The following is a 14384-nucleotide window of genomic DNA, read 5'->3' as shown; positions in this document are numbered from 1 at the left end:
GGTTCCCTGTAGCCTCACTTCTCGCAATGAGGGAACCGCCAGAAGGCCCTCGGCACTGGATCTCAGTGTCCGGGCTGAACGATGGGGGTGGAGATGCTCCTTCAGGTATACAGGACCGAGGCCGTTTAGGGCTTTAAAGGTCAGCACCAACACTTTGAATCGTGCTCGGAAACGTACTGGGAGCCAGTGCAGATCTCTCAGAACCGGTGTTATGTGGTCCCAGCGGCCGCTCCCAGTCACCAGTCTAGCTGCCGCATTCTGGATTAATTGCAGTTTCCGGGTCACCTTCAAAGGTAGCCCCACGTAGAGCACGTTGCAGTAGTCCAAGCGTGAGATAACCAGAGCATGCACCACTCTGGCAAGACAGTCCGCGGGGAGGTAGGGTCTTAGCCTGCGTACCAGGTGGAGCTGGTAGACAGCTGCCCTGGACACAGAGTTAACCTGCGCCTCCATGAACAGCTGTGAGTCCAAAATGACTCCCAGGCTGCGCACCTGGTCCTTCAGGGGCACAGTTACCCCATTCAGGACCAGGGAATCCTCCACACCTGCCCGCCTCCTGTCCCCCCAAAACAGTACTTCTGTCTTGTCAGGATTCAACCTCAATCTGTTAGCCGCCATCCAACCTCCAACCGCCTCCAGGCACTCACACAGGACCTTCACCGCCTTCACTGGTTCTGATTTAAAGGAGAGGTAGAGCTGGGTGTCATCTGCATACTGATGAACACCCAGTCCAAACCCCCTGATGATCTCTCCCAGCAGCTTCATATAGATGTTAAAAAGCATGGGGGAGAGGACGGAACCCTGAGGTACCCCACAAGTGAGGGCCCAAGGGTCTGACCACTCATCCCCCACCACCACTTTCTGAACACGGCCCAGGAGGAAGGAGCGAAACCACTGTATAACAGTGCCCCCAGCTCCCAGCCCCTCTAGACGGTCCAGAAGGATGTTATGGTCGATGGTGTCAAAGGCCGCTGAGAGATCCAGCAGAACTAGGAAACAGCTCTCACCTTTGTCCCTAGCCCGCCGGAGATCATCAACCAGCGCGACCAAGGCAGTTTCAGTCCCATGGTGAGGCCTGAATCCCGATTGGAAGGGATCCAAATGGTCCGTTTCCTCCAGGCGTGCTTGGAGTTGTTCAGCAACCACCCGCTCAATCACCTTGCCCAAGAATGGCAGATTTGAGACTGGGCGATAGTTGGCCAAATTGGCCGGGTCTAAAGATGTTTTTTTAAGAAGCGGTTTAATGACCGCCTCTTTCAGCGGGTCTGGGAAGGCTCCCTCACAGAGGGAAGCATTCACCACCCCGCAAAGCCCATCGCCCAGCCCTTCCCGGCTCGCTTTTATCAGCCAGGATGGGCAAGGATCAAGGAGACAGGTGGTCGGTTTCACTCGTCCAAGCAGCCTGTCCACATCCTCGGAGGTAACAGATTGGAATTGATCCCATATAACAGGACCAGACAGAACTCTAGCACTCTCCCGCCCTGGCCCTGCTCCCACTGTGGAGTCTACCTCCTTCTGAATCTGAGCGATTTTATCTGCAAAAAACTTTGCAAAAGCATTGCAGGAGATCTTGGGGTCCCTACCAGGCCCCGGTGGTACAGGTGGTTCCGATAAACTGCGAACCACCTGAAAAAGTCTCCTGCTGCTGTTTTCTGCAGATGCAATGGAGGCAGCGAAGAAGGCCCTCTTCGCCATCGCCATTGCCACTTGGTAGGCTCGACGTTGAGCTCTAACCCGTGTCCGGTCTGATTCAGAATGAGTTTTCCGCCACCAGTGCTCTAGCCGTCTCAACGATTGTTTCATCACCCTCAGCTCCGGGGAAAACCACGGAGCTGTCCGGGCTCCATGCAATCGGAGAGGGCGCTTCGGAGCCAGACAGTCAATAGCCCTGGTTAACTCCGCATTCCAGCGTGCCACCAGGGAATCAGCTGAAAGGCCATCAACTTGGGATAAAGCATCCCCTACCACTCTCTGGAAGCCAATTGGATCCATTAAGTGGCGGGGGCGGACCATCCGAATCGGTCCCACCTCCCTGCGGAGGGGAAGGGTTGCGGAGAAGTCCAGTTGCACCAGGAAGTGATCTGACCATGGCACTTCTTTTGTTTCGCTTTTAGTTAATGTCAGATCACCAACATCCGTAGAGGTAAACACCAAGTCTAAGGCATGTCCGTGGCTATGAGTTGGGCCAGACTTATTCAGGGACAGCCCCATGGAGGCCATGCTTTCCACGAAGTTGTTGTTGTTATTGTTATTATTATTAGTAGTAGTAGTAATAGTAATAGTAATAGTAATAGCAATAGGAATAGCAATAGCGCTGTTATTATTCTTAGCAGTAACAGTGCTGTTATTAGCAGCAGCAACTGTACAATAGTTATTACTATTGCTGGTTGTGTCCATCTTCTCTAGATTATGGTTTCCCATTTTATTTTTCATCAAATGCAACTCTGTGAAACAAAATGCACTGAGAAGCAGAGAAGTTTCTCGAGAAAGAGAATATGGAAAATATTCTTCATCTGGTTAATTATGTGTTCAACTGAAATGATTTTTTTTCCGTCCCCAAAAACCAAGTAGGCGGAGCAAAGAACAGCCCTTGGACCATTTTGTTCCTACTTAGAACAAAAGGGCTGTTTTGAAAAATTCTAAATACATTTCAAGTGCACATCAAAGGATTCTGTACAGATGGTTTTGCAGAGTAAGATTACACCTCGTGCACACCTCAAGCCACAATAAATCTGGCCACCTTAGTCTTTAAGGTGCCCCAAGACTCTTTGATGTTTGAGCTACAGCAGACTAAAGTTGCAAGCTAGCAACCCTATTCATATTTACATAGGATTAAGTTCTGTTGGACTCAGTTGGACTTACCGGATTTACTTCAATGTGGATAAGATGAAGCAGCATGATAGGTATCCCTCTCCAATCTATCAGGCTTTTGCAATGCCCTTTGTAATTATATGTGCTTACAAATACACAGGTTGAGAAGGCATTATGGTGGCACAGTAACAAGGACTGTAAAAGGTAAAGGGACCCCTGACCATTAGGTCCAGTCGTGGCCGACTCTGGGGTTGCGGCACTCATCTCGATTTATTGGCCAAGGGAGCCGGTGTACAGCTTCCGGGTCATGTGGCCAGCATGACTAAGCCGCTTCTGGTGAACCAGACAGCGCACGGAAACGCCGTTTACCTTCCCGCCAGAGCGGTACCTAGTTATCTACTTGTACTTTGACGTGCTTTCGAACTGCAAGGTTGGCAGGAGCAGGGACCGAGCAATGGGAGCTCAACCCATTGCGGGGATTCGAACCGCCAACCTTCTGATCGGCAAGCCCTAGGCTTTGTAGTTTAACCCACAGCACCACCCGCGTCCCAACAAGGAATGAAGCAAGCACATATATCCTCTCCTTGTTGGGTTTTCCTTGGGAAGCAATTCCATAAGCATGACTCCACCACAGAGAAGACCTTATTCTGTGTGACTCAGGAATGGAGGATTTCAGACATGAGCCTTTCCCTGTCTGAAGATATCATGCACTGACTAAGGATTTTCTGCATGTAAGGTTTATGCCCGTAGCTGAGCAAGGATTTGAATCTGGGTCTCTTTCTTTAAACTCTGATCATGGCGTTACACTGGTTCCCTGGGATCAGCAAGTGGGGAGATCATGTCTGAGAAAGTGTTCAGTGACTCTTAGCTGCTTTTCCATTTAGATGGAAGAGAGGAGCGCTTCCCTGCTTTTAAAAAGCAGGTAGGCATTGCAATTCATTTTTATTTATTTTTTAGGAAAAAGGTAAGGAAGAAGTGGCGTGATAGAAGTTTGTCGAATGATGTACAGCATGGAAAAAGTGGATAGAGTAAAGGTTTTCTCCCTCTCTCTTACCACAAGAACTTATGGTCACTCAATGAAACGAAAGGTTGGAAGATTCAGGACAGATAAAATAAATCCCTTTTTTCATGCAGCACATAGTTAAACAAAGGAACTTGCCAGTGGTGTAGCAAGGTCAGGTGGTACCCGGGGCAGAAAATTTCCAAATTGGAATTATTATTATTTGCGTGCAAAAATTGTTTGACTTTATTTCATATTTTCTTACAAAGGAATGTGGATTCTGGGCCTCTGATAACAAGTAGGCAACTGTGGATAGATACTTAAATCTACAGGATGGATTGTGTTTTGGCTTGTGTTATTTTATTTATAGCAGGCATGTCCCAAGAGACTGCAATCTACTCCCACTATTAAAAAAACTGGCAGTGATCTACCCATTGGATTGACTAAAGTTGTTGAGCTTTTTTTGTGCAGGGCCAAAGTTGTTGAGTTTTTGGGGGGAGCCAAAGCTGTTGAGCGACAAGGAGTCCACCCTACAGCTGAGGGGGAGCCAGCAGATGGACCGTTTTGGCAGCGAGAATACTGCATGCACCAAAGCCAAAGTGTCTCTCACAGACGTTTCCTACATCATTTTGTCACCCCACTCAGAGGTGACACCTGGGGCAAACCACCCCCACCTTGCTCTGCCTCTGGAACTTGTTCCTGCAGGAGGCACTAAGATCCATCAACTTGGATGGTTTCGAAAGAGGATTGGACAGATTCATGGAGGAGAGGGCTATTGATGGGTACGAGCCATGATGGTTATTCCCTGCCTCCACAATTGGAGGCAGCAATGCTTCTGAATACCAGTCACTGGAAACCACAAGAAGGGAGTGTGATCTTGTGCCCAACTTCTGTTTGTGGGCTTCCCATAGGTATCTGGTTGGCCAGATCCAGCAGGCTCTTCTTCTGTTCTTTTGGGGCCAGATCTTGGCCTCAGTGTCTCAGATACCCAGTCTAAGTTCCCAATTACTTTACTTTTGCATTCTTCTATACCCATCTCTTCCGCCCACTAATTTGCAAAATGGAGTGTATTGGTGATAATTGCCTATTCCCCTAAAGACATCACAAGGATTCCTATCATAAAGCTTCCTTGTGAATTATCAAGAAAGTTGGAAAGAGAACAGGGGGTGGAGTGATATCCCCCCCCCATTTTGTGGCATTCGGGGCTAATGATTGCTCAAATATTTTCATTACGGCCAACCACAATTGCGGTGTGTTGGTCGCTTCATAATGGGCCATTTGGAATTATTTAATCCCAGAATCTGGCAGGCTCTGGTTTCAAGGCATCCATCTAAGATGCCCAGCTCCTTCCAGCAAGCCTGCCCTATTAGCTCCATTTGTCTATAATAGCAACCAAATGTCTTCAAATACTCCAGTGCCATTTTTATTATTATTTCTTCTTCTTTTTTTCTTTTACAGCTCTTGCAATAAGCCTTTTACATGTTAACTTTTGGCCTCTCGGAGTAACCTCTTATTTAAAATCAGCTTAATTGACTTTACCAGACTTTGGCTATTTTTCATTTCTTCCTAGAGGGCTCATTACTAGAGATGGATGTTTATAAACTTGAATCACTTGTTCCCCCTGCTGCTTTCCTCGCTGCTCATGTGATCACACCCTCCTGCTAACTGTGTGGGAGCCATTCAGAGAAGGGAATCCTTCTTTTCCAGCATTCCCTTGTGCACATTAGAAAGTAAGGCTATGAAGTGTCCCACTGCTTAGTGTAAATTTCATGATGTCTACTACTTTTTTAAAGTTTGATTTCATCTATAGTTTGTTATGGGACGCAGGTGGCGCTGTGGGTTAAACCACAGAGCCTAGGACTTGCCGATCAGAAGGTCGGCGGTTCGAATCCCTGTGACGGGGTGAGCTCCCATTGCTTGGTCCCTGCTCCTGCCAACCTAGCAGTTCAAAAGCACATCAAGTGCAAGTAGATAAATAGGTACCGCTCCAGCGGGAAGGTAAACGGCGTTTCCGTGTGCTGCTCTGGTTCGCCAGAAGTGGCTTAGTCATGCTGGCCACATGACCCGGAAGCTGTATGCCGGCTCCCTCGACCAATAAAGCGAGATGGGCGCTGCAACCCCAGAGTCGGTCACGACTGGACCTAATAGTCAGGGGTCCCTTTACCTTTACTTTATAGTTTGTTATAGTTTGAAATCAGCCCTGAGTGCTCACTGGAAGGACAGATCCTGAAGTTGAGGCTCCAATACTTTGGCCACCTCATGAGAAGAAAAGAATCCCTGGAAAAGACCCTGATGTTGGGAAAGATGGAGGGCACAAAGAGAAGGGGACGACAGAGGATGAGATGGTTGGATAGTGTTCTCAAAGCTACCAGCATGAGTTTGACCAAACTGCGGGAGGCAGTGGAAGACAGGAGTGCCTGGCGTGCTCTGGTCCATGGAGTCATGAAGAGTCGGACATGACTAAACGACTAAACAACAACAACATAGTTTGATAAATTGTGATGGGTTATATCTAACCAAGTTCTACTCAGGAGAGACCTACTGACCTAAGTCCTGGACCTAAGTTAGTCATTCCCAACCATTTCAATGGGTCTACCATGGATAGGACCAGTGCTGTTTTCTAGAAAAAGTGGTGCCGGAACTCACCACGAACACCTCCCTCGTTCTCTTAGGGCAAATCTGTAATCCCCTGGGAGCAGTCAAGTACAACATTCCTTGTAACGCTAGAGAAGACATGCGAGGGAATGTTTGGTCCAGCCAGTCAAAACTTCCTGTTCCTCCTGGCTGGAGCATCCTTCCTTTTGCATGTGATAGAAAGTAGGCATGACTTAACCTGTCCAGGTAGCAAAAGGATGAGTCACATAGCACACCTCTCTCTTTTTCACTTCCTTCATTGTTTGACCAGCTTTTAGCTAGGACTGCTATGCTAGCAGGACCAGTGGTCAGGGATGATGGGAACTGCAATAAAAAAAAAGCTGGAGTCCAAATTTTGGGAAACCCTGTTCTAAACTAAAAAATAAATAAAAATCTCCAACATTGCAATCTTTCCTCAGAGGGGAGTCACTCCATCTCCTTGTTCATGTTGAGAGGTCCGGAGGGTGGCAACAAGAGAAGGGGCCTTCTCTGCAGTGGCTCCCCATCTGTGGAATGTTCTCCCCAGGGAGGTTTGCCTTCATTATACACCTTTAGGTGCTAGGCAAAAACGTTCCTTTTTAACCAGGGCTTTGGTTAATCTGATTGACATCCTATGCCCTTTTAAAATGTGTCTCCTTTTTTGGGGGGGAGGGGTTGTTATTGAGTTGTTGTTTGTATTTTGATTATATATATTGTGGTTTTTATGTTGATTTTTTCTGTGAGACCTCCGGGTATAGGGCAGTATATAGTTAATAATAATAATAATAATAATAATAATAATAATAATAAGTGTTTATTGCTCTTTTCTGAAACCTTCTCCAACTCTACAATATCCTTTTTGATGTGGTGACCAGAACATGAAATACAACCCATTATGTCTACGTGCTTTTAGACATTTTATTTCAATTTTTTTAAATTTTCTTATGAATATTTTTATATTGTTTTAAGTAAAACTGTTTCATGGTATACCACCATTAAGCGGTAAATAATTACTGTTAAATAAATAAATAAATTGAATAAGCAATACAGTGGTACCTTGGTTCCCAAACTTAATCCGTTCCGGAAGTCTGTTCCAAAACCAAAGCGTTCTAAAACCAAGGCATGCTTTCCCATAGAAAGTAATGCAAAATGGATTAATATGTTCCAGGCTTTTTTAAAAAAAACCTAAAACAGCAATTTAACATTAATTGTACTATCTCATGAGACCACTGAGCCATGAAATGAAAGCAATAATCAATGTAAAGGTAAAGGTAAAGGTAAAGGTAAAGGTAAAGGTAAAGGTAAAGGGACCCCTGACCATTAGGTCCAGTCGTGACTGACTCTGGGGTTGCGGCTCTCATCTCGCTTTATTGGCTGAGGAAGCCGGCGTACAGCTTCCAGGTCATGTGGCCAGCATGACTAAGCCACTTCTGGCAAACCAGAGCAGCACACAGAAACGCCGTTTACCTTCCCGCCAGAGCGGTACCTATTTATCTACTTTCACTTTGATGTGCTTTCGAACTGCTAGGTTGGCAGGAGCAGGGACCGAGCAACGGGAGCTCACCCCGTCACAGGGATTTGAACTGCTGACCTTCTGATCGGCAAGTCCTAGGCCTTGTGGTTTAACCCACAACGCCACCTGCGTCCCTAATAATCAATGTACTACAGTATAAAATAAACAAGACAGTATTGTAGATGATAAAAATTAAAATTATTATTTTTTCTTACGTGCACTGATGCTAGTCATTGTTTGGTGGGGGGCTTTTCTCCATTTCTGCAGTCACACAATCAATCAATCAATCAATCAATCAGTAGCTGAATTGAGTTCCACAGTCACAAAAACAAATCACAAAAACGAAGTCACAAGCCACAGTCACAAGTCAGTCCCATAAAGCAAAGAACAAGTCACTGTCAAAAAAACGAAAACGCCACACAAACAAAAATGCAAAAAAATAGCAAAAATGAAAGCTCCAAATATCACCTCTGTCTTGCGTGGGTGCTCGGGACTCAACAGCCAACAGACACAACAGGAAGCCTCTGATTAGCAGCAGAAGTCTCAGTTTACAAATGGAACACACTCAACAGGAAGCGGAACATGTTCTGCTTCCAAGGCTAAGTTCACAAACCAAAACACCTACTTCTGGGTTGCAGCGTTCTATTTCCAAGTTGTTCATAAACTAAACTGTTCTAAAACCAAGGTACTACTGTAATTAATTAAAACATTTTAATGGATGAAAAGTGTGGTCCAATAAATCACGCAGTAAATTGTGATGATGAGTGGAAAGAGTGGAATTGGGCATGGAGGCAGAATGCCAAGTGCTGGGAATCGCAGGTGTGAGGATACTGCCCTTGTGCCCTGGTGCTGTTTGCTGGTTTCCCACTGGTGTTTGGTTGGCCACTGTAAGAGCAAGTTGCGGGGAGGGAAACCCCTGACTGCATAGAAAGTTTGCAAAATTCAAATTTAAAAGCTCTTTTTTATTATTCTTATTCAAAACATGTGTTGGCAGGGGCGTGCCTACCAGATGCTTGCTTTAGCAAATGGTTAGCATATCATTCACTACGTTGGGACACACTGCTATATAATGATGATGGTTATTTGTTATTTTTTAAATGTTAATTACAGTTACAGTTAATTACAGTACAATAAAACAAACTTTAAAATTACAGTACAATAAAACAAACTTTAAATGGACTGAAAAGTCTCATTTGGCAAAAACGCTACAAAGTTTCCAAGAAAACGTCAGTGTAAACAAATTTTTGGTTCTGAATTCTTCAGAACTATTCATAATGAACAATGTAAATAAGCAGAGGAATGTAACCGGGTGCCAGATCTCCATCTTGCTCCTAGAAGAGCGGACTCCAGCATGGACCAGGGGTGTAGAACCTCAGGCCTGGTCCTCAGGACTCTTCTCAGGTCATGGTCTTCACTGATCCTGCTCCCCATACCTTAGTAGTGAAATGGTTTTGCCTGGCTTCTGGAATATATCCTTGGACTGTGATCATTGTAATTACATCAGAATCACGGGCTTTTTATAGGTAATTACAGCATGTGAATTAATATTTTGCAGCACTTCTTTCATTGCAGTTACAATAGCAGGCAGATTATTATGAGCTTCTATCTATCTGTTGCATTTGCATCCCATCTGTTTCTCCAGTGAGCACAGGGTGGTGTGAATGGTTCTGCCCACCCCTACTTAATGCCCACAGCAACCTTGTGAGGTAGGTGAGACAGAGAGACAGCGGCTGGCCCAAGCTCACCCAAGGAGTTTCATGGCTGAGTAAGGATTTGAACCCTGGTCTCCCAGGTCCTAGTCCAACACTAACCACCACACCACGCTGGCTCTCATATTGTGATTATGTTTCTTTTTAATCAATTCTTTCCCTCCCTATGTATACTGTAAATGTGCAAATGTGTATTTATGTTCCTTTTCTCATTCCTTCCTTTCTGCCTATCTAGAAACTTCAGCCTCTTTTGCCATCTATTGATTTATTTTAAAATACCACTTATTAAAGTCGTCGTCCCCCAGCAAAAAAAAAGCGATTCCCAGATTCATTTGTATGATGCTGGCCCAACCAAAGTTCTAAGGAGAAAAATAGAAGACTTTCAAGCCTCTCGTTTGTATTGTCACTATAGTTCTTCAAGTGATAGGGGAGAAGGAAGGAAGGAAGAAGGAAGGAAGGAAGGAAGGAAGGAAGGAAGGAGAGGAATGAGGGAGGGAGAGAAAGGAGGGAAGGAGAGAGAGAAGAAGGGGAAGAAGAAGCGGACGAGGAGGGGAAGGAGTGGAGGAAGGAGAGGGGAGATAGAGGAGGAGGAAGAAGAGAAGGAAGGAGAAGAGGAAGGAAGGAAGGAAGGAAGGAAGGAAGGAAGGAGAGAGAGAGAGAGAGAGAGAGAGAGAGAGAGAGAGAGAGAGAGAGAAGGGATTTCTGTTCACATAGAATTATTGGCCTGGTTGGCAGAAATCGGTTCCCAACCAGCAGCCCCTCCCCGCCGCCCAGAGCTCAGCAACCCCTCAGAAGGTGTGACTTGGAGCTCGGCGGTGGGGCGTCCAGCGCAACGAAGCTGGAATGCGGGCGCTCGTGTGAAGTGATTGTTGCCAGAAGCGCCTCGGCGTCTCCGTCCCGCTGTCCTGGAGCTGCGGCTCAGTGGTCCCGTGGTGGAGCTGCGCGGTCGCTGCAGGTCGCTAGGCTGAGAGAGAGGGGCTGGGAGACCCCCTTATCAGCCAAGACCTCCTCGGGCAGGGTCCCTGGTCGTTACGGCCGGAAGAGGGGCCGAAGGAAGGAGCGAGCCGGAGAGGCTGTCAGGAGGGGAAGCGGTGGGTCCTCCTTCACCTCGGCGTCGCGGGTCCGCGGTGCTTTCCTGTCCCGGAGGTAAAGCTCTCTCCGTCTTGGAAGGGGGCGTTGGGTCGCAGGCGAGGCGGGTCTGGACACCCGAGTCGCGGCTGAGGAGTGATGGCTTGTTGGCAGAAAGAAGACCCTGGAGACGGGTCCAGTCTAGGCTTTGACAGGCAGCGTGCTTGATGGGGAGGGCAGTGGAGGGGCGGAGGAAGGGGGTGCATTCCTTGCAAGCCCCTAGTCCGCTGGGGGTCTGTGCGCCGCTGCCATCTGGGCTGCCTCCTGCCTGAAATCCTGGCGAGCTGCTGCCAGTCAGTGTAGGCAAAACTGCGCTAGGTGGACCTGTGATCTGAGTCGGGGGAAGGCAGTTTCCTCCGGCCCTGTCGTCGGATTCGGCATGCGCTAAAGGTGCTGGTCACGGGCGTAGCCAGGATTATTGGAGCGGCAGGCTTTGTGGGGGCGGGGAGCAGAACCGAGTTACCTGCGAGAATGCGACACAATTGGTCAGTTGGTGAAGTATTTTTATTTATTTACTTGATTTAGGGGAGCAGATGTCCCCCTGTACGCCCACGACACTGGTGTAGTTTGCTTGTTGCTAAAGCATCCATGACAGAACAGATGGCCATCCAGCCTCTGCCTAAAAAACATCCAATGAAAGGGAGTCCACAACCCCCTGAGGGAGTCCATTCCAGTCCATTTTGCTGAGTTGGAGTAGTGAGGGTGTGGCGGTGTCTATGACAGAAAACATAAGCGCTTCGTTTGCATTGCTGTTGCATTTAAATCCGTGGTGTTAATTCGTGATCCTGTTGCTTCAGTCAACTTCTGTTTGCTTACCCGGCTGGAGATCAGTCAAATGAATTTGCTGAGAGGCGGGATGTACATTGAAATGGAAAATGAATGCATATAAAAGACTCGCTACATTGAAAAGAGTGCACTGCCCACCAGCTGAGATGTGCGCCCGCAGACACACAAACACACACGCCTATCCCGAGGGCAGCTGGAAGGAAGGCTGGCGAGACTTTGCCAGTAAAATTGTTCCAGGGCTGATCTTCTGCAAGAATAAGATGCATGTGTTCCCATTTGCTATTATGTTGATGCTCAAATTGCTGCTTGTGTTGGCGTAGAAACTCAGCAAGGCTCCACGCTCACCATCCAGCAAATAGTAACTTAGGTAATGCGTGAAATCCCGATGTTTGGGGGTGAGCGAAGTGTTTTTGTTTTTTTTGCCCTACTGTGATACTAAACTTGCTGCCTTATTTTATTCCCCATCACCTCTCAATCTGTATTTTTCTGTAAGAGATCGCTCTCTTCTTTCAAGAGCATCGCACTGGGTATTTTAAAAATATTTTTTAAGGGATCTGTAGCCTCCTCGGGGCATCCAACCAACCTGCCTGGGTTGATCTGGTTATCTACAGAATCATGCTATGACGATGATCAACCACAATAGCCTGCTTCGTATAAAAATGCCTTTGTATATCATACATATCATACATAATTATAAAGCAATGAAAGAGGCTTGCGACACCTTGAATAATTTTTTATTATTTATCACATTTAAATCCCACCTTTCCTCCAAGGAACTCAAGGTGGTGAACATAGTCCCCCTCCTAGAATCGTAGAGTTGTAGAGTTGGAAGGGACACTGAGGGTCATCTAGTCCACACCGCTGCAATGCAGACATCTCAGCTAAAGCATCCGTGACAGACGGCCATCCAGCCTCTACCTAAAAACATCAAATGAAGGAGAGTCCACAACCCCCTGAGGGAGTCCATTCCAGTCCATTTTACCCTCACAACAACCCTGCAAGGCAACTTAGGCTGAGAGTGTGTGACTGGCCTGAGGTCACCAAGTGAGCTTCATCACGGAATGGGGATTTGAACCCTGGTCTCCCAGGTCCTTGTCCAACGCTCTAACCATTGTACCACACTGGCTTTCATTGTGCGTTCCACCTCTCATCTTACCATACCTCACACAGTTGTTTTGAGGATAAAATGAGGAGACGGAAAACCATGTCCCTTGTGCACCTGGGGGAAAAGGTGCAACAACAGTCTCCCTTGGCAGTTCTCAGGGGAGGGGGGTGCAGCCCAGGAAAGGGCCTTCTCTGTGGTGGCCCTAAGCTGTGGAACTACCTCTCTACAGAGGTGCATCTGGTACATTCATTATAGAGCTTCCGGAGGAGGCTGAAGACACACCTCTTTACCTTGGCTTTTGACACTTGAGGTGCATGTTTTTGGGAGCAACCTTATTTTTACGTTTCCAAGTTTCTTTAACATGCTTTTAATATTGTGTTTTAATGTGCTGTAACGTGTTCTGGGACCTTAGGGTGAACGACAGGCCAATAATAATAATAATAATAATAATAAAAATAATAGGTAAAAAGGTAAAGCTAAAGTACCCCTGGATGGTTAAGTCCAGTCAAAGGCGACTATGGGGTTGCAGCGCTCATCTTGCTTTTAGGCCGAGGGAGCCAGTATTTGTCCACAGACAGCTGTCTGGGTCATGCGGCCAGCATGACTAAACTGCTTCTGGAGCAACGAGACACCGTGACAGAAACCAGAGTGTACAGAAACACTGTTTACCTTCCTGCCACAGCGGTACCTATTTATCTACTTGCACTGGCATGCTTTCAAACTGCTAGGTTGGCAGGAGCTGGGACAGAGCAACGGGAGCTCACTCCGTTGTGGGGATCCGAACCGCCGACCTTCTGATCGGCAAGCCCAAGAGGCCCTGTGGTTTAGACCACAGCACCACCCAAGTCCCTACAAAACAACAACAACAACAACAACAACAACAACAACAACAATAAATATGGCCTTCCAAAAGGGGGAAGACGTATATATTTTCTCACATTTGCATTAAAAAATGCTTTCGTTGTGATGTGGTGAGGCGGGTAATCTATAGCAGGTGTTCCTATTTGGAGAGAGGCAAATGTCTCATTTGGAGACTTCCCCCTTCCACACCCTCCCCAAATGGAGAGCAAGGATATTATGAATGGCCTTTAACCCTTTCATTGAGGACAGCTCAGCTTCCCCTTCCTACCCAATAAGTCATCCTAAGTTTTGTAGGCCGGGGCTGGGTGGGGGAAACGGGTTGGGAAACACAGTCAGATTTTTTTTCCACACAAGTGGGCCTTGTTGGTGGGGAGCCCGTGACGGTGTCCAGGGGCATTCTGAGAAGAGGGCTGTTTCTTATTTCATTTTCATTTTCCTTTCATTCCTCCTCCCACCCCAACAATGAGAAGAGATAAAAGCCTCCCCTGAAACCTGCGGCGTATAAAATATCTTCAATTGGAATTCCAGAAGCGCCAGGATATTAATGGGAGGCTTGTGATTCTCGGGCATGAATGGCGTGTGTGCAAGACGTATGCAGAGCAATGTGGTTTTTCTATCAAGATCCAGAAAGGTAGCTGTCTCAGATTCCAGCGGTGCGAGAAGGAGGGCTCAGTGTGTGGCAGTGTGCCCTGATGAAGGAGCTTCTGGGAAAGGACCATTGCTCAAGGGTAGAACATCTGCTTTGCTTGCAGAAGGCCCCAGACTAAACCCCTGGCATCTCCAGGTAGGGGTGAGAAAGGTGCCCTGCCTGAGACCCTGGAGAGCAGCTGCCAGTCAGTGTAGGCAATACAGTGGTAC

General features: G+C 47.0%; 1 protein-coding gene and 1 long non-coding RNA gene across 2 annotated transcripts in view; both read left to right on the top strand.

Annotated features, from left to right (window-relative positions):
• LOC307205137 overlaps positions 1-14384 on the top strand; it is an 854388-nt gene that overhangs the window by 315224 nt on the left and 524780 nt on the right. The window lies entirely within an intron of this gene.
• Positions 10580-14384, top strand: part of TBX5 (T-box transcription factor 5) — a 98822-nt gene continuing 95017 nt past the window's right edge. The window contains exon 1 of the mRNA XM_079956832.1: positions 10580-10792. The gene's annotated coding sequence lies outside the window, so the exon portion shown is untranslated. The remainder of the gene's footprint in view (positions 10793-14384) is intronic.

This window comes from Podarcis cretensis (genome assembly GCF_951804945.1).
Source record: "Podarcis cretensis genome assembly, chromosome: 16".
Taxonomy (NCBI): domain Eukaryota; kingdom Metazoa; phylum Chordata; class Lepidosauria; order Squamata; family Lacertidae; genus Podarcis; species Podarcis cretensis.
The sequence above is the reverse complement of the archived record's forward strand: the minus strand, read 5'-3'. Positions and strand labels throughout refer to the sequence as shown.